The sequence below is a fragment of the Saimiri boliviensis genome, chromosome 14 (genome assembly GCF_048565385.1).
Source record: "Saimiri boliviensis isolate mSaiBol1 chromosome 14, mSaiBol1.pri, whole genome shotgun sequence".
NCBI classification, from domain to species: domain Eukaryota; kingdom Metazoa; phylum Chordata; class Mammalia; order Primates; family Cebidae; genus Saimiri; species Saimiri boliviensis.
The window spans coordinates 83,898,907-83,921,095 of NC_133462.1; the positions used below are offsets into that span (position 1 = coordinate 83,898,907).

The 22,189-nt window shown below is 50.4% G+C and overlaps 1 protein-coding gene across 2 annotated transcripts in view; it reads right to left on the reverse strand.

Annotated features, from left to right (window-relative positions):
• GNG4 (G protein subunit gamma 4) overlaps positions 1 to 19,630 on the reverse strand; it is a 74,324-nt gene extending 54,694 nt beyond the window's left edge. The window contains exon 1 of one of the 2 annotated variants that reach the window (XM_074385342.1): positions 19,531 to 19,630. The gene's annotated coding sequence lies outside the window, so the exon portion shown is untranslated. Of the gene's footprint in view, positions 1 to 18,657; positions 19,069 to 19,530 lie in introns of those variants that run through there. The other variant, XM_039464265.2, reaches the window with a different exon arrangement.
• Between the last annotated feature and the right edge of the window lie 2,559 nt (positions 19,631 to 22,189).

The following is a 22,189-nucleotide window of genomic DNA, read 5'->3' on the forward strand; positions in this document are numbered from 1 at the left end:
GTCGCTGCTGACAGAGCTGAAGGCAGGCTGTGCCACCGCAGCACGACGTTCCGAAAGTTGCCTTCTCTCTCCCAGCTTGGGTTTTCACACCTGTGGAATAGGTAACATGCACTCACCCCATGATATAGTTTTAGATTAAATGAGATCATGTGGGTGAAGAGCTTAGAAAACTGTCTGTCACGGCATGGGGGCTGTAAGGAAGTGGCAGCTCTGATCACCACGGATGCACGCAGGAACCAGCCGCGGTGTGAGTGTGTGCTTTAGACTTCTGCTGGAGACTGTTTATGACGGCCTCTCCCCAGGACATCGCTGGAAGCTGCAAGCTTCCTGGGATGTTAACTTCGTCTGAGAGGAAGACTGGAGTATAGTGAACTCTTGGAAAGGAAAACTGAGTTCCTTAGTTTCAACCACATGAGATGGGATAATATTTTGTGATATCAACCAATACTTCCCCACTCAAGGAAGGGATGGGTGTGACGGGTTAGAAAACAGACATGGCCCAAGAGTCTTTCTGGCTTTTGTTTCCAAAAGCCTAAACCCCAGAGATGAGAAAGAATTCAGAGTATAGGGGGGATAATGTCTTGGCCAGAAGCAGGTGGAAGAGCGTTACCCCCAGGACGAGAGAATGACCCTCTCTGCAAGCTGGGGTGGCTGGGGGCCACGAAGCCTTATTAGGAGATGTAGGGGGTGGGGGGGCGGCAGTTGCAAGACCCTAGAATAAAATGGCCACTGAGTGCCCTGGAGTGGAGCAGGTCATGGGCAGGCTCATGGAGAGTTCTGTGCCCCCAGGCAGGACCCAAGACCACCAAAAGCAGCCTAAAGAGCCCACACCAGATGATGGTGTCCCACTGGTCACCCAGCTGACAGATGCCTGGCCCTGTGTCAGTTCTGGGGGAACACTGAGGCAACCTCGAGCAGGCCAACCAGGCAGGATAATGCATGCTTCCATGCAAGTTTTAAAAAATTTAGAAAAGTAAGGCCGGGCGCGGTGGCTCAAGCCTGTAATCCCAGCACTTGGGAGGCCGAGGCGGGTGGATCACGAGGTCAAGAGATCGAGACCATCCTAGTCAACATGGTGAAACCCCGTCTCTACTAAAAATACAAAAAATTAGCTGGGCATGGTGGCACGTGCCTGTAATCCCAGCTACTCAGGAGGCTGAGGCAGGAGAATTGCCTGAACCCAGGAGGCGGAGGTTGCGGTGAGCCGAGATCGCGCCATTGCACTCCAGCCTGGCTAACAAGAGTGAAACTCTGTCTCAAAAAAAAAAAAAAAATTTAGAAAAGTCACTTTTCCCCACATATTCGAATGTGTGGATTGAAATTCACATCATCCCTATTTACTTTCATCCGTAGGTGCCAGGTGGTGGCACTTTTTTTTTGAGACAGAGTGTAATGACACAATCTTGGCTCACTGCAACCTCCGCCTCCTGATTCAAGCGATTCTCCTGCCTCAACCTCCCTAATAGCTGGGACTACAGGCACATACCACCACACCCAGCTAATTTTTTGTATTTTTAGTAGAGACGGCATTTTACCATGTTGGCAGGATGGTCTCGATCTCCTGACCTCATGATCCACCCACCTCGGCCTCCCAAAGTGCTGGGATTACAGGTGTGAGGGCGATGGCCCTAACAGCTTCCCTGCAGCAAGCCCAGCCTCCTTTCTCTCTGTGCTTCCTCTCACAGGTTGCCATTCCCTTCACTTTGGTGTCTGTAGAGTCTTCAGCTTTGGTTCTGAGCAGGACCTGGGAGATGGATATGCATTTCCTCTCTGAGCAAAACTGGCACTTGTCCTTCTTGGAAGCGATAAAGTCAAACACTTGCTTGATTTTTTTGTTTGTTTGTTTTTTGAGATGGGGTCTCACTCTGTTGCCTAGGCTAGTGCAAGGGTGCGATCACAGCTCACGGCAGCCTCAAACTCTTGGGCTCAAGAGATCCTCCCGCTTCAGCCTCCTGGGTAGCTGAGACCACAGGCACCTGCCACCATGCCCCGCCAATTAAAATACCTACATATTTTTTCTTTTTTTAAAGACAGGGGCTTGCTTTGTTACCCAGGCCACTTTTAAACACCTGGCTTCAAACCATCCTCCCACTTCAGCTTCCCAAAGTGCTGGGGTTACAGGTGTGAGCCACCACACCAGGCTGGGATAATTCTTCTGAAACGTCAAACGCAATTACAAGAAACAAAAAAATTGGTCCCAACTTCTCCCATATGGTATGAAAAATTAAATCATTTCAACGCAGTTGCCTTTACTCTCAGGGACACAGACCTTTTCTACTCGCATGCTTTTGCTTCCGCTGTTTTATTTACTCCACCCCTCCTTGACTCAGCACCCAACTCTCGCGAAAAGCCATCTCTGCCCATCTTCAAGGTTCATTCTGAGGCTACCAGCCTCTCAAAGCCTTCTGTCTTTCTTTCTTTAAGCTTCTTTTTCCTTCCTTCCTTCCCTCCTTCCTTCCTTCCTTCCTCCCTCCCTGCCTGCCTTCCTTCTTCCTTTCTTAGATGGAGTCTCCCTCTGTTGCCCAGGCTGGAGTGCAGTGGCACAATCTCAGCTCACTGCAACCTCTGCCTCCCGGGTTTCAGCAATTCTTCTGCCTCAGCGTACTGTAGTTGGGATTACAGGCGTGTGCCACCATGCTCTGCTGATTTTTCTATTTTTAGTAGAGATGGGGTTTCACCATGTTGGCCAGGCTGGTCTCAAACTCTTGGCCTCAGGTAATCTGCCCATCTCAGCCTCTCAAAGTGCTGGGATTACAGGTATGAGCAATGGTGCCCAGCTCAAAGCTTTCTTGAGCTCGCCAGCCACCTTGATCCCTGGACCTGAGCACTCTCCTTCATTTCTATGACATTTCCGGGTTTTTATTGTCCTCACTGCATTATTCACCTCTACTTATCCTTTCTCATGTTGATGGACAATGAGTTATTTCCAATATTTTGTTGTGTACAACAATGTTATGAGCATGTCTCTTGCATGAGAATTTTTCCAGGGTAAATACTATAATAGGAGCTGGGGGTGGTGGCTCACATCTGTACCTCCCAGCACTTTTGGGAGGCCGAAGCAGGTGGATTATGAGGTCAGGAGATCAAGACCATCCTGGCTAACACGGTGAAACCCCATCTCTACTAAAAGTACAAAAAATAATAATTAGCCAGGCGTGGCAGCACGTGCCAGTAGTCCCAGCGGCTGGGGAGGCTGAGGCAGGAGAACGGAGGTTGCAGTGAGCTGAGATTGTGCCACTGTACTGCAGCCTGGGCGACAGAGTGAGATTCCACTGAAAAAAAGAAAAATTATAATAGGATTAGAGTGGGTAGAGATGCCACACGTCTACCCTTCCCTATCTGTTAAAACAGAATGTGAGTAGCCTCCATTTCCCATAACTTCACATACACCAAACACACACTCTCACGAAAGAGGCTGGTCATCTTTATTCAAGATATTCAAGAATTGTCTTGTGAGACTGTTTCAGAAAGATCTGCAAATTGTCAGCACCTTAAAGCTGCCAGATACACATCTTCAAATGCTGTAAGTACTTGAATGTTTGCTGCTGAAAATAGCAGCCTATGGCTCAACTACTTGAATAATCAAGACCAATAGCCTGATAATGCCACTCTCATCTCTTATCAGATGCCGTCATCAAGGCTGAGCAGCCAAAGCCAGGTGTTTTGTTTGTCCCAGGAATTCTGATGAGAGTACACTGTTTGCAAAGTGCCAGCCAGCACAACCTGAGACAGCAATTCAAGGCCCCTGGAGCAGGGCTGCCTGTCATACACAAGGCCTGCCTGATGGCTCAAGCTGCCCTAGGAATGACCAGAAAAGCCACCACGGGAGTGTGGACACAGATCAGAATAACCTAGACACATGGCCCGTAGACTCAAGGGACACAGGCTGTGGAGGAGAAGCTCTGAAACACTACTGTAGCTGATGTTAGAACAAAATTAATTGGGTGGCCAGAGGTAGAGATGGCTGTTTTGCCTAGGGTTCTGACCTAAGCAAACTAAACCCAACTCAATGTCAAGAGTGAAATGAAACTTAAGCCTAACCAATCACAAGCCACCAGCTAACTTCTAACAAGAGACCTCTCCTTTTTTTTTTTTTTTGAGACAGAGTCTTACTCTGTCACCCAGGCTGGAGTACAGTGGCATAATCTCAGCTCACTGCAACCTCCAACTCCCTGGTTCAAGCAATTCTCCTGCCTCAGCCTCCTGAGTAGCTGGAATTACAGGCATGCGCCACCACACCCAGCTAATTTTTGTATTTTTAGTAGAGAGGGGGTTTCACTATGTTGGTCAGGCTGGTCTCAAACTCCTGACCTCGTGATCCACCAGCCTCGGCCTCCCAAAGTGTGATCCACCACACCCAGCTGAGACTCTCCACTTTAACTGATCAAATATTTTTTCTTTGTCTTGCTTCCAAGAACACCTTATAAATGTTTATCCCTCAGTGGAGCCCTGAACCTTTTGCAGTTTGATGTTACCCAATTAATGAATCACCCTCTGCTCAAATAAGCTCTCTAAAATTTTAATGTGCCTACACTGATCTTTCTACACTGGTTACACGCTGCTGTATCTGCTGGGAACCCCTGGGAACCACTGTCCTGGAGTACACAGCACCGAGGACTGATGGGCATTGATGTCATGGGAGGGGGCATGGTGCCTGGACCCTCAAGTGGCAGTTAAAGCAGAAGCATTGACACTGTTTGCATGCCCAGCATAGCGTCTTTTTTTCTTTCTTTTTTTCTTTTTTTGAGATGAAGTTCTCTTCTTGTGGCCTAGGCTGGAGTGCAATGGCACGACCTCGACTCACTGCAATCTCCACCTTCCGAGTAGCTGAGATTCTCCTGCCTCAGCCTCCGGAGTAGCTGGGATTACAGGCATGTGCCATCACACCCGGCTAATTTTCTATTTTTAGTAGAGATAGGGTTTCTCCATGTTGGTCAGGCTGGTCTCAAACTCCTGACCTCAGGTGATCTGCCCACCTTGGCTTCCCAAAGCGCTGGGATTACAGGTGTGAGCCACCACGCCCAGTCCTACTTTTTTCTAATTCGTATGAGTGGCGATACGTGGATGAGTTCTTAGTTAACCAAGACAGCAAGAATACTTCCTTCTGCACACAACTCAAATAGCAGAGTTTAAGTCAAGCCTGGGCGGGCATGGGAGGTCAGCAGCAGAGGGCTGTGTGATAAGGCTCACTGCTTCCCAGCTGAACAGCACCTCATGCAAGGAGAGGCTTAGTTGACATGTTTTTCTTGCTTTCTTTTTTTTAGAGACAGGGTCTTGCTCTGTCAACCAGGCTGGGGTGCAGCGGCAGGCCCTCACAGCCTCCAACTCCTCCTGGGCGCAAGTGATCCTCCTGCCTCCCTACCGAGGAGCTGGGACTACAGGCGCACAGCATCACGCACAGCTAGTTATTTTATTTTTTGTAGCGACAGGGTCTCATTAGGTTGTTTAGGCTGGTCTCTGACTCCTGGGCTCAAGTGATCCTCCTGCCTTGGCCTCCCAAAGTGCTGGGATCACAGGATGAGCCACTGCACCCGGCCAACATGTTTTTCATCTGTGTGCAAAGACTGAATACCTGGGCTGCAAAACGAGCTTCCAGAATTGAATTAGAAGATTCTACCTTACAAGAATGAATGGAGAAGTGGTTCTGGAGCTGTGGTTTAACCAACTGGAAAAAGCATTTTTCAGACAGGAAGAGTGGATGAGAAGCCAGGAAACTTGCTTTTAATCCTATTTCTATTTTTAAAAATTATTTGCATGACTTTGAGCAAGTTTTTTTCTCTCTGCATTTTAGTCTTCCCGTTTGTAACTGTCATCTTCCTGCCCCAAAACGATTAGGAATTAAGTAAAATGCCTCAGCTGCGAACAGAACCAAGAAGACAACTTGGCAAATTCATAGAATATTAGCCATTGTCATTGGCCATCGTTGAGATTAAGTAACAACTTAATGGCTTGATTCTGAAAAAAAAAAGCAAAAAGAAAAAGAAAAAATGTAGTCCCATAGTTTTAATTCTACATTAGAAGCATGGGTAAGACTGAATTACCATTCAGAGAATTGTTTACAAGGAGGAAGGAAGATCTGATCTTGAAGGCTGTCACCCACTGACACTGCCACTCATCTGTTCATACATTCAAAGGATCTCTCTAAGGTGGTTATTCAGGCTTTGCAGACAGGCTGATGTCTGCTGCTCAAATACGCCATCCATGGAAGAGAGTATTTTGGCAGCAGTGAAAAAAAAAAAAAAAAAAGAAAGAAAAAATAGGACTCATTAAAAAAGCCTGGAAATAATCTGGATACTTTCCAGGAAAGACAGTGTCGAGCCTGACGCAGTTGTGGTTGTTGTTTTAATGAGTGACACCTGCTGCTGATCCCTGTGCTATGGTTGTTCACAGAGACTCATCCCAGAGCAGCAGGGCTGGTGGTATGAGTGGCAGGCTCGGGATGGAGACAAGCAGGCATAAGTTCCACTTCTTCCCAGCAGCCAAAAAAGCCGCAGATGACAGGATCTGCCCTCTGTGCCGGCACACCTACATGAAGCACCAGGAATGATAGGACTTCTCATGTACCATATGGCGGGATAGTGCTGAGAACCCTCTGAGCAAGGCAGTCTGCCAGGGAGGCTGGCTCTGGTTATTTCTCTTTCTATTGTATTTTAAAATTTAATTAAAAAAAAAATTTTTGAGACAGGGTCTCACTCTGTTGCCCATGCTGGAATACAGTGGTGCAATCACCGCTCACTGCAGCCTTGAACTCCTGGACTCAAGTGATCCTCTTGCCTCAGCCTCTCAAGCAGCTGGCACTACAGGGGCATGCCAGTGTGCCCAGCTAATTTTTAAATTTTTTTGTAGAGACAGAATTTCTTGCCCAGGCTGGCCTCAAACCCTTGGCCTCTTGCAATCCTTCCACCTGGGCCTCCCAAAGTGCTGGGATTATAGGCATAAGCCACTGCACTCAGCCAATTTCTCCTCTCAACCAGAAGTCAGCTGGTGGTGAGTGGAGATGCACCTGGATGGGAAAAATCCAGGATAAGGCCCCAAAAGCAGGAAAAATGTGCACGTGGCCCAGCTCATACACAGTCTTTATAAGCATACAGGGAAGGATAAAAAGACCAGTATCCAAATGTGAGAAGCAGAAAAATGAGGCTCTGGTCCCAGGAAAGACTCATGGTGGGAGATGAGAATTTAAAATCAGAGAAAGCTGAGATTGGGGTCCTACAGGGTGGCACAGTTAGCCCCACTGATCGCTGACCAGTCCCCGCTTCTCCAGGGAGGGCGAGGGATCAGCCAGTCTCAAAATTACCCGCCATCTCTGCACAGGAAGACTCGCCCTCTGTAAAGCTTCCCAGTCAATGCCCTTGTGTCACAGGTGGTTACTATCTGGGGCCAGTGGAACTGGCAGTAAAAAGAATTTATCAAGATGGTCATAGGTAAAGAAACGCAGATTTATAAGCAAAACCGTGGAAGTATGTTGCAAGAAAGCAATAGGCAAGTCAGCAAGAGAGGAGCTGACTGGAGGAGACAAAGGCTGCTGGCTGGAGCTTTCAGAGGATGGAGCTTGTTCTATGCGCTGGAGAGGGCTGAGGGCAGTGCCGAGATGTCAAGGCTGCAGTGAACTAACTCGCACTTTTCTATCAGCCGAGTGTTTCGTGATAGCTGGGTGCAGGAAGAGCATGAGTTATTTGCGAAGGTGGGCTACATGTCCTGGACCATAAAGAAATGCAGATGTATAGCTTAACTGTATTTTCTTTTTGATTTCTCTTGCTCCCATCAGACTGGCTCCTTGTTCTTAATTAGGACCCCACAGTAAGGCTGTTTGGAAATACTTCCTTTGGGCTGGGCGCGGTAGCTCAAGCCTGTAATCCCAGCACTTTGGGAGGCTGAGGTCAGCAGATCACGAGGTCAGGAGATCTAGACCATTTCGCCTAACACGGTGAAACCCCGTCTCTACTAAAATTATTTAAAAAATTAGGCCGGGCGCAGTGGCTCAAGCCTGTAATCCCAGCACTTTGGGAGGACGAGGTGGGTGGATCACGAGGTCAAGAGATCGAGACCATCCTGGTCAATATGGTGAAACCCCATCTCTACTAAAAATACAAAAAAGTAGCTGGGCATGGTGGCACATGCCTGTAATCCGAGCTACTCTGGAGGCTGAGGCAGGAGAATTGCCTGAACCCACGAGGCGGAGGTTGCGGTGAGCCGAGATTGCGCCATTGCACTCCAGCCTGGGTAACAAGAGCGAAACTCAGTCTCAAAAAAAAAAAAAAAAAATTAGCCGGGCATAATGGCACACGCCTGTAACCCCAGCTACTTGGGAGGCTGAGGCAGAAGAATTGCTTGAACCTGGGAGGTGGAGGTTGCATTGAGCCAAGATGGCGCCACTGCACTCCAACCTGGGGTGACAGAGCAAAACTCTGTCTCAAAGAAAAAAAAAAGAAAAAGAAAGAAAAAGAAATACTTCCTTTTCTGAAGTCAGTGGCTGGCAGAGGAAGGCAATACAAAACCAGGTATAGCCGAGCGCAGTGGCTCACACCTGTAATCCCAGCACTTTGGGAGGCCGAGGTGGGTGGATCACGAGGTCAAGAGATCGAGACCATCCTGGTCAACATGGGGAAACCCCATCTGTACTAAAAATACAAAAAATCAGCTGGGCATGGTGGCGTGTGCCTGTAATCCCAGCTACTCAGGAGGCCGAGGCAGGAGAATAGCCTGAACCCAGGAGGCGGAGGTTGCGGTGAGCCGAGATCACGCCATTGCACTCCAGCCTGGGTAACAAGAGCAAAACTCGGTCTCAAAAAAAAAGAAAACCAGGTATAGTCAGTGAATACATTTATGGCTTAGAAAATGTACCAGAATATAGCATTGTTAAGGAACCATGAAGTACCAGAAATGGAAGGATTTGCAAACCATGGTTCTAATGGTTTTAAAGCACAAAGTTTTAAACATTTAGAGGTTAGATCCCTTCTAATCAGATTTATGGCCTGATATGTTTGGATATTTGTCATCTCCAAATCTCATGTTGAAATGTGATTCCTGGCTGGGCGTGGTGGCTCATACCTGTAATCCCAGTACTTTGGGAGGCCATGGCAGGTGGATCACAAGGTCAGGAGTTCGAGACCAGCCTGGCCAACATGGTGAAACCCTGTCTCTACTAAAAATACAAAAATTAGCTGTGTGTGGTGGCAGGTGCCTGTAATCCTAGCTACTTGGGAGGCTGAGGCAGAAGAATTGCTTAAACCTGGGAGGCGGAGGTTTCAATGAGCAGAGATCGCACCATTGAACTCCAGCCTGGGTGGCAGAGCAAGACTCTGTCTCAAAAGAAAAGAAAAGAAAAGTGATTCCTAATGTATGGAGGTGGGGCCTGATGGGAGGTGTTTGGGTCATGGGGGTGAATCCCCCACGAATGGCTTGGTGTCCTCCCATAGTAGCAAGTGAGTTTTGCCTTTATTAGTTCACAGGAGAGCTGGTGGTTTAAAAAGAGCCTGGACCTTTTCACATTTCTCTTGCTCCCTCTCTCGCCATGTGACATAGCTGCTCCCTCTTCACCCCTGCCACGAGTAAAACCCTCCTGAGGCCTCCCCAGAAGCAGATGCTGGTGCCACGCTTGTGCAACCTGCAGAACGGTGAGCTAAACAAACCTCTTTGCTTTATCAGCTGCTGAGTCTCAGGTATTTCTTTACAGCAACACAAAACTGACGAATACATGGCTGTACTTTTAATATCTGTTGACTCAGAAGATACAACATGACAAAGCTGTGATTAATTCAGTAAATACATTTAAATACTTTTTTTTTTTTTTTTTTTTTTGAGATGGAGCCTTGGTCTGTCACCCAGGCTGTACAATCATGGTCTTGCCTCACTGCAACCTCAGCCTCTTGGGTTCAAGAGATTCTCCTGCCTCAGCCTCCTGAGTAGCTGGGACTACATGTGTGTGCCATCACACTTGGCTAAATTTTTTTTTGTTTTAATTTTTAATAGAGATGGGGTTTTGCTATGTTGGGCAGGCTTGTCTTGAACTCCTGACCTCGTGATCCGCCCGCATCGGCCTTAAGTGCTAGGATTACAGGTGTGAGCTGCCAGGCCCGGCCTTAAATTCATTTTTATTCATCTGAAAGGCATCTATGCACACTTGCAAATTAACTAGGATACAGACAGGTGGCAGTCTGCAATCACTCTACACAGGTTTCCTGGATTGGGCACCCCTTGCAGTGGCTCTGAAGCCCCAGCCTCCACCTTGAGGAAGCCAAAGGCCAGAAGACGGAAGGTAAAAGGTAACTTAACGTCCTTAACCAGCCAATTAGTGGCTGAGAACCTGGTATTGCTGCACTGCCAGGCGACACCCAGGTAATGGTCAGGAACCTTCTTCTCACTGACAGGTGAGCCCAGACTAGTGTAGGGAGAAACTGGCTCTCTCTCTGTAGAGGGAGAATATCCTGACCGACAGGGCTGGGCTGTTTTCACCATGCTTCCTCGTACCTGCCCCTCCTCTGACCAGCCAGAGGTATCCGCACTGCCTCAAGGGGAATGAGAATGATTAAATAGAAATGCAGGCCAGGTGCGGTGGCTCACGTCTGTAATCCCAGCACTTTAGGAGGCCGTGGAGGGCAGATTACCTGAGGTAAGGCATTTGAGACCAGCCTGACCAACATGGTGAAACCCCATCTCTACTAAAAATACAAAAATTAGCTGGGCGTGGTGGTGCGAACCTGTAATCCTAGCTACTCAGGAGGCTGGGGCAGGAGAACTGCTTGAACCCAGGAGGTGGAGGTTGCAGTGAGCCAAGATCGCACCACTACACTCCAGCCTGGGCAACAGAGTGAGACTCCTTCAAAAAAAAAAAAAAAGTGCAAAGAGTAATTTTGCTTTTTACTTCCAAAGTGAGTTCTGAAAACCCTCCTCAGGAACAAGTTTTAGACACCCAAGCTTTTGACTTATTTGAGGAAGGCTCTTTGGGGTCTCAGAAAAGGGGAACCCCAAAGGCACAGGAGCCCATGGTGAGGCCTGAGACGAGGTCTAGGGGAGACCCATGTAGAGGGAAGCAGCTGGCGCCGAGCAGCAGGCCTGCATCCCCTCATCTTTGTCACGTGGGGAGCAGTGGCTGCAGGAAGCCGTGGCCATGCAGGGCACGGTACCCACGCTGAGGCCTCCCATCAGAGACCTGCATATCACCATGGGGCCTCCAGCACGCACTCAATCAAATTACTCTATACAACAGTCTCATGTTAGGACCAGAGATCTGATGAACCCCCAAAGCAAGGTGGGGTTCCTGATACTGACGGGCGGTGGCATGTAGATGCCTCAGCATTGTGCTTCTGTGTTTGGGAGGGACACATCTGAACTGGATTCTGGGACCCTATTTCCTTTTAAGTGCCTATTGGCTCTTTCCCTGCTACCCCAGCTGCCCTTAAGAGGCAAGAGGATGCAATAGGAGCGGTGTGGGGTTTGAGCAGAAGCCCTGGGGTGCCATCCTTGCTCTGCTATGCACCTCCGCCTGATGGTGACTCTCCTTTGAACCACAGTCTCCTCATTTGAGAATAGGGATAAAGATCCCTGCCTCCCGGCATTTCTGTAAAGATCAAGTGGACAGGGTCCATGAATGCTTTTAGCAATCTGCAAAATGCTCATCAAATGGGAGTGATTGCTCCTTTGAAAATCTAAGCATAGCCTGTACAATACTTGGAATATAAATTGAGCAGACATATTGGGAGTAGTTTTAGGTTATGCTTATATGTTCTTTATTTAGAAAAACAATACTTAGGTGGGTGTGGTGGCTCACACCTATAATCCCAGCACTTTGGGAGGGCAAGGCGGGAGGATCACATGAGGTCAGGAGTTCAAGACCAGCCTGGGCCACATGGCAAAACCCTCTCTCTACGAAAAAACAACGAAAAATAGAAAAATTAGCTGGGTGTGGTGGTGTGCACCTGTAATCCCAGCTACTCAGGAGGCTGTTTTCACACGTGCTTCCCACTCTAGGTTCTGGGCATTCTGAAGTGCATGACCATATATTATTTGTCTGTCTGTCGCCAGTGCATATGTGTATTGCAGGTGGTTACCACACATGTACTCAATGAACAACGTACAAATGTACGGTTCACACACAGGCTTTTATGAATACATCCGTCGCGTCTAGCAATATATCTATATTGAAAAAGTCCTTCCACAGCATCCAGCAATGAAAAGGAATGTGGCGTGGAGCAGTAATGGATAGCAAAGCTCAAAACACCAGGAAGATCCACGGTGAGGATTAGGTAGAATGGCAAATCTACGACAAAAAAAAAAAAAAAAAAAAAAAAAATCTGTTGAATAAAAACGTGCCTGGGTTCAGGCCCGCAATCAGCTTCTTTCAGACACTACTGATTGCAACAAACTCTAGCACAAGGAGAGGGCCTAACGAGAAACCTGTTCGGAGGACGCTGGCATCCATCAGTGAGCACAGCAAACCCAGAAAGGCGGGAAACGGCAGAGCAGGGGCTGCAGGCACAGCTGCTGCAGCGTGGATGGAGCACACACAAGGTCTGCCCGCGAGTCCCAAAAGGCACAATTCTACAAGGCCAACCAAGTGGAGGGGAATGGCAGTGAAACACCAAACTCCTACTGAAAGGTTGACAAGTACAGCCTTCCAGAGATGGGTGGGTGGCAGGGACCCGGGCACCTAGAGGTCCAGGTCAGCAGAAGTCACCAGTGACTCTGTCTCCATCAGAAAAATTCAGCCACAGCCAGGCATAGTGGCTCACGCCTGTAATCCCAGTGCATTGGGAGGGTGAGTTGGGTGGATCACAAGGTCAGGAGTTTGAGACCATCCTGGCCAATATGGTAAAACCCCGTCTCTACTAAAAACACAAAAATTAGCCGGGCGTGGTGGTACGCACCTGTAGTTCCAGCTACTCAGGAGGCTGAGGCAGGAGAATCGCTTGAACGCAGGAGGCAGATATTGCAGATATTGAGCTGAGATCGCCCTACTACACTCGAGCCTGGGCCACAGAGCAAGGCTCTGTCTCAAAGAAAAAAAAAAAAAAATTCAGCCACGGTGGGAGGAAGCATGTGACAACGCCAAAGGCCTCACCCTGGATCTGCACCTCACCCTGTTCCAGAGAGAATTCAGGGGCCAGCGCCACTGCCGGTTCCACTTTCTTTCCCTTGAGGTCAACACTTTGGGATTCTCTACTCACATCCACCGTGTGACACCCCCTCGGCCACCTCCATGCCCACACTCCAGGCTCACCACTGCCCTCGAGCACGAGGAAGCCTGGCGGTGTCTCCATGCTGCTGACATCTTCTTCCCCTGTACACACCATCAAACACACGCACGTTGTAGACCGAAGTTACTGGGTCTCCTTAACCAGGCTACGGCCCCTAATACCCCGCATGTGGCCCCACAGCTGACGGGGGGGATAAACAAGCACCTTCAGACTGGTGCAGCTTCCGGGCGATATGCAAAGTTAACTGGGGCACAGAGAAAAACAGAATTTTCCCAAGATCGCGGAAGGAAAACTAAAGCCAAATAAGGACTGACTCATGCTGGTTTAGTTGGCCACAGGCTAGGGGCAGCGGAAAAGCCCTGCTGGAAATTTCCATCCAGGGTATGTGCAGGGCGGGTACCCCAGAGCAGCAGGGCAGGCAGATGGCTCCCTGGATCAGGCTGGAGAGACAGCCAGGAGGAGGAAGCCAGTTGTTGGGTGTACCTGGACCTTCACACAGATAGGGAGCCGTGGGAAGGCAGAGACCACTGATGAGGAGGCCCTCCCTCACCTGAGCCGCCAGAGCCCCCAGGGCCCGCGTGGATGTGTGGGTGTGGAAGGGTAACACATAGGCCTTTCCAAGGTGCGTTGATGACCGGCTAAGCCTGCAAAGCCAGACTCCCTGTACTGCTGCCTGATCGTTGGACTATGGCCTCCAAGAGCCTGACCCTCTGGGAAGACAAGAGTCCTAGCATGGGGCATGACCACCCCATCTGCTCTTCCTGTTCATCAGTGTCTGGACCTGAGCCAGAGTCCTGCTGGGCCACCATGGAGAAGAACCCACTCTCAGCCCTCAGCAGCCTCCCTGCCCTGCCCAGCCTCCCACGCCTGCCCTGCCTCCCGCCCCAATCTCAACAGCCTCTTGCTCTTTTCTTCCTGCCATCTAAAGCCGGTCCATCTCTCCTCTTTGGGCCTTCATACACGGGCACTGCCTTGCTAGAAATCTCTTGATTTTACAATCTGTGTGGTGGAACACCAGAAGAAACAAGAGTGAGTTTGGGTGCTGGAATCTGGGGGAACATGTAAACAGTTTTTCAGCTGTAGTTGTAGAGGTGCTTGAATAAGAACGTTCAAAAGAGTTCAAAATGCTTTCCTTCGTCCTATTCCATCGCCCTGCCTCTCTTTCTTTGTTGGAGCCCACAGGGAGGGGCAGAGGACAAGGCCTTACAGCTGTGCATTAGGCAGAACACCAGGAGGAGGCCCAGGGGCCGATGAGAAGCGCATCAAGGCACAGTTAGTGCCAGCTGGCATCACAGAGCGTGGCTGTTGCCCCACCTCGTGCACAGGGATGCTGGGGGAGAACAATCTCCCTGGCCCAGAGGGATGCTTAAAGTGCGGCTTCTATGGGTTCAGAGCACACATGTCACACCACAGAGTGCCAACCCGGCAACTCAGAGAGAAATGGTATGAGAAATCTAAGAAGCAAGAGAAACAAATCTTCCTGGGAACAGAGCCCGTGTGCAGTGCCTGAGTGCGGGTCTCTCTGCAGTCCTCCACCTTCTTCTCTTCTACATGTCTCCATCACTTTCACTTGTCATTTGTGCATCCTTTTCATACATCAGCTAAAAAGGTTCCTGGCTGGGGGGTGGTGGCTCATGCCTGTAATCCCAGCACTTTGGGAGGCCGAGGTGGGTGGATCATGAGGTCAGGAGTTCGAGACTAGCCTGAACAACAGGGTGAAACCCCGCCTCTACTAAAAATACAAAATTAGCCAGGTGTGGTGGCACGTGCTTGTAATCCCAGACTCAGGAGGCTGAGGCAGGAGAATTGCTTGAACCTGGGAGGCGGAGGCTGCAGTGAGCCAAGATCACGCCACTGTACACCAGCCTGGGTGACAAAGCAAGGCTGCATCTTGCGGGGCGGGGGTTGGGGGAGAAGGTTCCCACCACCCACCAAACCCGCTGGCAGAACACTCCTGGACAGAGAGGGCACAAGCAGTCACTGCTGCTTTTTGAAAATTAGAAACTTGGCAGGTATCCTGTGAAGATCAAAGGAGATCATCCACCTGACACGTCCCGCCCAAGCCTGCCCTTCTTTCCTAAGGCTCGCTAACCTGGGCTCCTTGCCCTACCTGATCCTCGGACACTGGGGCTTTGGTGGCCCCCAGACCTCAGAGCCGTGGAGACAAACAGTTCCTTCATAGCTCCATAGACTTCCTCACTCCTCCTGGGCTCCCAGGGCCCATTCCACAATGAGCACCTCGTCTTGGACACAGCCCGCTTCCCCTTATCTGCATGGCACCTGTTATTCTGTCTGCCAAGTTCCAGCAGGGAACCTGACTGCCCACCAGCCTCCATCCAGCCTAACAAAAGCTCCTTGGCAATCAGAGGACTTTGGAACGCTCCGGCAAGCGCACTGAACTGATCTCTTTTTAGGCACCCATTGTTTTCTCGGCAGTAATTTTTTCTTTTGGCAGCTTTCCTCGCCTCTATTTCTTAACGTTTCCTAGAGTGAAAATTTCATTTGCGTTTTTACTTTTGATCATTTTTTAATGGTCTTCGGCTTATTCTCTAGATGTTTTTAACCAGTTCTTACAGTCTTTCAGCAGTCTTACCCTGTAATCTCCTTGGTTTTTTTTCCCCTGATACTCATTTAGGTTTCCTGACTTTCGGTTAAAATATCCCTGCTAACCATTGTTGATAGGATATTTATGTGGTAATTAAACTGTATTAAAGAAGTTACATTTTGGTTTCTGGTTTTAAATAAGAAACAAATATTCTCTCTATCCAAATAATACAAGTCTCTATGCCTAAGTATATCTACAATGAATAAAAATACCAAATCAAAAAAAAGAAAAACTAGCAAGATTAGCTAGCAGTATGTGCGCAAAAGATGTTCTGAGAACAAAAATCAGGTAATATTTTAAAGTCACTGCCTCAGAATTCCATGAAGGAAGGGCAATCTTTTGACATACATGATGAGGCATTCTCCCCTCTCCAAGTAGACACTGAGACAAACTAAGAAAAACGTGATGGTGAAATCGTGAGATACAGCTATACATAAAAGAATCAATTGTTGGTTACAGACCTTAGTCTTTGCTTTCTCCATAAGCAGTAGTTGTGTGGTAAGCGTGGGTATTAGCATGTAGATCTTGGGGGGAAGGGGCATTGCACACATTCTAGAGTGTTCCTGCCCTCCCGAGACAGCTGTGGCACTTGCTTCCCCAGGGGTCCGGGTCCATGTTCCCACCTCATGTTCTTTATTTATTTTGAGACAGAGTCTCACACTGTAGCTCAAGCTGGAGTGCAGTGGCATGATCTCAGCTCACTGCAACCTCCGCCTCACGGGTTCAAGCGATTCTTGTGCCTCAGCCTCCCAAGTAGCTGGGATTATAGGCGTGCACCACTATGCCTGGCTAATTGTTTGTATTTTTAGCAGAGATAGGGTTTCACCACGTTGGCCAGGCCAGGATGGAACTCCTGACCTCAAGGGATCCGCCTGCCTCAGCCTCCCAAAGTGCTGGGATTACAGGCGATGTTCCCACCTGATGTTCTACCATTTCCAAGAATGCACTGACTATTCAGGGGCTTCAGGGACTGTCACTTTTGCTTTAAAAACTGCAAAGTGAATCTAGGAAATGCTTGTTTTTTGTTTTTTGTTTTTCTGGTGTCTCCATCAACAGTTTGCATGAGAAATGTCAAAGACAGTTGCCCAGCCAATCACGGGACTACCGGGAATGACCCTTTTGTTATGCTGTTTCTCAGCCAGCCCTACATCCTTCACTGGCTTCCCTGGGCCTATTTATTTATTTACTGGGATGGAGTCTCACACTGTCGCCCAGGCTGGAGTGCAGTGGCTCGATCTCGGCTCACTGCAGTCTCCACCTCCCGGGTTCAAGCGATTCTTCTGCCTCAGTCTCCCCAGTAGCTAGGATTACAGGTGGCTGCCACTGCACCCGGCTAATTTTTTTGGTAGTTGTTAGGCCATTTTATTTTAAGGCATATGAGCACTGCCGTTGAGCACGGGGATGGAGGCCAACAGGAAGTCCATTGTCCTAAATAGTCATTTCAGCCTAAATAACCCCATGCTGAGGCTGCTCATTAACAAGCAAGGCATCACAGCAAACCTTGTATTTGCATTAACACCTATTTATTAAGTGCCGCAGCCATCTCTTATCCTGACCGGTCACTGAGCAAACCTCACATTTCAAAAACAATCCAGTTTACAAGTACTCCGTCTGTTTCTCCGGGCCTGGAAAAGGCTTTCCATTTACCAACTTAGTTGTCCTTACAGTTGCCTCCTGCAGGGAACAGGGCCAGATCAGATGGCGGCAGGCTCCCCTCCCCCGCCGCACACAAACATCAGGAAAAGGAGTTGCGGAAGGAATGGAGAAGCCGGCCGCAGACCCCAGGTCCTCCTCGCTGCTGTGAGGCAGTCGCCACGGCAATTTTCCACCGTGGGAAGCGGCACACCTCAGCCCTGAGCAGACGACAGGACTGGCACGTTTTAGTGGGGAACACGGGCGCAGCCTGGGCGGCCTTTTGCTCCGGCTGGGAGGACCGGGCCGGGGGCCAGAATTTTAGTCCCGGGAGGCGACGGGCAGAGGAGAGACCTGGCAACTGCGGGAGCTGGGGAGACGGCGGGAGGCCCGGCGTCCATCATTCACTTTATCACTTGATCAAACTTTCACGTTTTTGGGTTTCCTAACACCTTGGCCCCAAACACTCGAAATGAAGCAAATCCTAAATTAAGGAGTCTTTCCCCACGACGCTCTGTCCTCCTCCCCACCTCACCCTCCCGCCGTTTAGCGTTATTTCCAAGGCAATTAAACACATCAAGCCAAACAAAGCTCCACAGTTGCTGCCGGGCGCGCGCGGCGAGCGCAGCACATTTCAGCACCAGCCTCGGGGACAGACGCCATCAAGGAGGGGAGGAAACCACTCTCGGCGGCGGAGGCTCCATCGTCACCCCGAATGCTCCCGAGGCGGCGTCCGTGAGGGCGGCCGCAGAGCCGGGAGGGCTTCCTCAGGCACACCCCAGAAACATTTCCCCAAAGAAAACGCCCAACCAGCCACGCCGGCTCCCGCCACTGAGGTCCTTTTCCACGGGGGACGTCCCCGCGGGGAGAACAGCAAACGCTCTGTGACCTACATTTGGAAGAGGGGACGCCCTAGCCCCCGCCTGCCTCATGCCAGAAGGACTGGGCGCCCCCAGGCCCGGGAGCCCCTGGACGCGCTCCGAGGGGGCCGTCCACACCCGCGCGCGGGCTTCCCCGGGGCCCGGCGGGAGGTCCCGGGAGAGGAGGCCGAGGGAACCACAGGTCTTTGTGTCGCGTGCAGCAGCTGGCGGGTGAGGACACCGGCGCCAGAGCCGTCTCCCCTGGTCTGGAGACTTTCTCCCCGAGTCTCCCTTCCGCGTCGGGCTGGACTGGGGCTGGGTTCTCCCCGCGGACACCTCGGGCGCCGGTCGGGCGCCTACTTACCGGGAGCGGGGTCACGCGCGGGCTTCGTCTTCGGCGCCGTGCTCGCGGGGGACGTCCAGGCCAAGCGGCATCGCTCCGCATCGGGGCGCGGGCCGGGCTCGGGTGAAACGCGCGCCTCGCGCCCCTCCCGCCGCCCGCGGGGTCTCCGCGTCCCGTCACCGGCCCCGCCCCGCGCCGCGCCTCCCGCCCTGCAGGGCCGGACCACACGGGCCTGGAGGTGCGGGCGGACCCTCCCCCGGCCTCAGACGCTGGGGGCCTCTGCTAGGCCCCCTTTGCCGTGGGGGCCCAGGCGCTGGGGGAGCTGGCGACCCTGCGACCTTCCCCGCGCCGGTTCCACGCTGGCCGCTCCCACTTCGCTGCGGGGTCTCGCCTGGAGCCCGGGAGGGGCCGGGAAATCCCGCCCGCCGCCACCGACGTCACTGCTACGTCATCGGGGCTCCCGCGCCGGGGCTCCGCGCTCCCCTCCCCCGGCCCAGCCCTGGCCCGCGCCCCCAGCCCCACGCCCCATTCTCGGGCCCACGCCCCCTGCCCCAGCAAAGGACCGCGACCCCGCCGCGCCCGCCCGTCCGGACCCCTCGTGGCCGGAGGACCACTGAGGAGCCTTGCGAGGCGGGGTCGGGACCGCTGGAGGGGTTGGGGGACCGGGCTGGGATCACTGGAGGGACCTGGGGGGCGGGGCCGGGGGGAATCACTGGAGGGGTCTGGGGGACCGATCCGCGGTCTGCGGGGGCTCCCTGAAGCCTCAGGCAATAACCTCCCCGGGTGAGCTCCAGCGCCTGGGCTGTTGGGGCGCGTGTCGCTTCCCGCCCTGCGCCAAAGGACACCTCGGACGCCTCCTGCCAAGGCGGGGACCGGCGGAGAAACGAGGAATACCTGTGCGAATTCCCGATGCCGCGTCGCCGCTAACAGGGCGAAGGCTGCACTGACGTTGTTGAGCGACGGGGACCAGGGGCCGGCGAAGCCCACACTCCGCCAGGAGCAAGGCGGGGAGGGCGGAGAGCGCGTGCGGAGGCGGGGACCCCTCGCGGCCCGGGTTCTCGGAGGGACTGCTCTCTGGGCCTTGTCCCTGTGGCACCGCAGGCTTCTGCGCTAGAGATTTAAAAACATCTTAGTGATCACGGTCCTCGTCTTTTCAGGAAAAAAACATATAAGCGCCGTCTATTTTCCGACTTGGTAAAATAATACGAAAGCTTGGGAATAGAGAAGCCACGAAAACATTTCACGCAGTGCTGGCAAGATTTGTGGAGAAGGAGGCCAATATTAATTCCCTTTGTGAGAACAACGTAACATCATGACCAATGATTAGGAAGTATTTCAGGAAGATCTGCGCGCCTCATCCTCATCCGCCGTCTGCAAGCGGCCTCTGCCACAAAGGACACGGGGCGCGTTTGTGGCTCAGATCCCTGGTCCCAGTGACTGGACCTTTGCCCTACACACACGTGCTCCTTCTCAGAGCCCACGGGCCAGATAGGATGCAAACGCGGAGGTCACAGAGGCCCGATGGGGGCCAGCAAACACATTGATTTTTACAAAGCTCCCAAGTGCCCATTTAAGGCACAAAATTAAACCTTGGCAAAATGTCTAAGCCAGTTAATGTCCACCGTACAGGCTTTTAAAAGTGAGAAAGATGCATGAGTACTGTTTTGAAAATTCAGCAAATCCAAACTTGAGCTCAGTGTTTTCACCCAAAATCGATTTCTCCTGTATTTCCTGCCCACCTCCCAAGCTGCTAAGGCGGAATCCTAGGTTTCCTTTTATCCCAAAACCCAGTCTCAATCTCAATTAATCACAAGGGAAATCAGTAGCTACATTTTCAAGCGCCTCATTCCCTTATTTTATCTTTCTAATTGTTACACTATCCATTCAAGATAGGCTTATGTCCATTTTGAAGAGGAGGAAGAGGTCAATGAACCAGTGGTTCTAGAATGGATCCCAAGGCCAGTAGAATGAGCGCGTCATCTGGTAACGTTCTAGAGATGCGGACTCCCAGGCCCCACCCAGACCTAAGGAATCAGAAAGTCTGGGGGTGAGGCCCAGCAATCCGTGATTTCCCAAGCCCTTCAGGTAATTCTGATTCTGTTCGTCTCTGGACACCACCCAGGATTGCTGCAGTAGTGTACAGTCAGGCAGCAGGACTCTGGGCATCGGATTTCCTTCTTTATTCCTAGACATATTCTTTGTTCTGAAGTCTTCTTTGTATCTGTATAAGCACTGCAGATTTCTTACTATTAGTGTTTGCATGATATGTGTTTATATGTATTTATATCCTTTTAATTTCTAAATTTATCTGTATCTTTTTTTTTTTTTTTTTTGAGATTGTGTCTCACTTTTGTTTCCCAGGCTGGAGTGCAATGGCGCGACCTCAGCTCACTGCAACCTCCACCTCCCAGGTTCAAACGATTCTCCTGCTTCAGCCCTCCGGAGTAGCTGGGATTACAGGTGCCTGCCACAACGCCCAGCTAATTTTTGCCTTTTTAGTAGAGACGGATTTCACCATTTGGCCTGGCTGGTCTCGAACTCCTGACCTCAGGTGATCCACCCGCCTCAGCTCCCAAAAGTGCTGGTATTACAGGCGTGAGTCACCCGCGCCCAGCCTGTATCTTTCTTAAAAGTGGGATTCTCTGTCTTTGTAGGCAGCACAGAATTGGATCTGCTTTTTAAAATCCAGCTTGGCCAGGCGTGGTGGCTCACAACCGTAATCCCAGCACTTTGGGAGGCCGAGGTGGGCAGATCACCTGAGGTCAGGAGTTTGAGGCCAGGCTGACCAACACGGTGAAACCCCATCTCTTCTAAAAATACAAAAATTAGCTGGGCATAGTGGCACATGCCTGTAATCCCAGCTGCTTGGGAGGCTGAGGCAGGAGAATTGCTTGAAGGCAGAGGTTGCAGTGAGCCGAGATCTTGCCACTGCACTGCAGCCTGGTGACAGAGCTAGACTCCGTCTCAAAATGAACAAACAAATAAATACATAAATACATAAAATCTAGCTTGACAATGTGGCTTTTTAATTGGAATGTTTAGGTCATTTTCTTCTTATGTAATTGTCATATGGTTGTGTTTAAAACCACCAACTTGCTGTTTGTTTTCTGTTTGTCCTATTCTTCATTCCTTTTTTTTCTGCCCGAGTATACTTCAGTTTTCCATTTATCTCAAGTATTGACCTTCATTTTCTCCCTCTTTGTTCTAGGGTTTATAAAATGCATTTTAATTTACCATAGACTACCTTTAAATAACATCATCCCACTTCTTTTTCACTTTAGATTCTATATAATGTGTGCTTCCGTTTCCCCTCTTCCATCCTTTGTATTATTTTTGTTAATCTCCCTTTTACATATGTAATAAACCCCACAGCACATTATTTTAAACTGTCAATTTTCTTTTGAAAACTTTAGAAATGATTTTTTAAAGTTTTATTTTTTTCATTTCTGATGCTCTTCATTTATTTGTGAAGATACAGATTTCTATCTGACATCATTTCCTTCTGCCTGCAGAACATCTTTTAACCTTCTCTTGATGATACAGATTGGCTGGT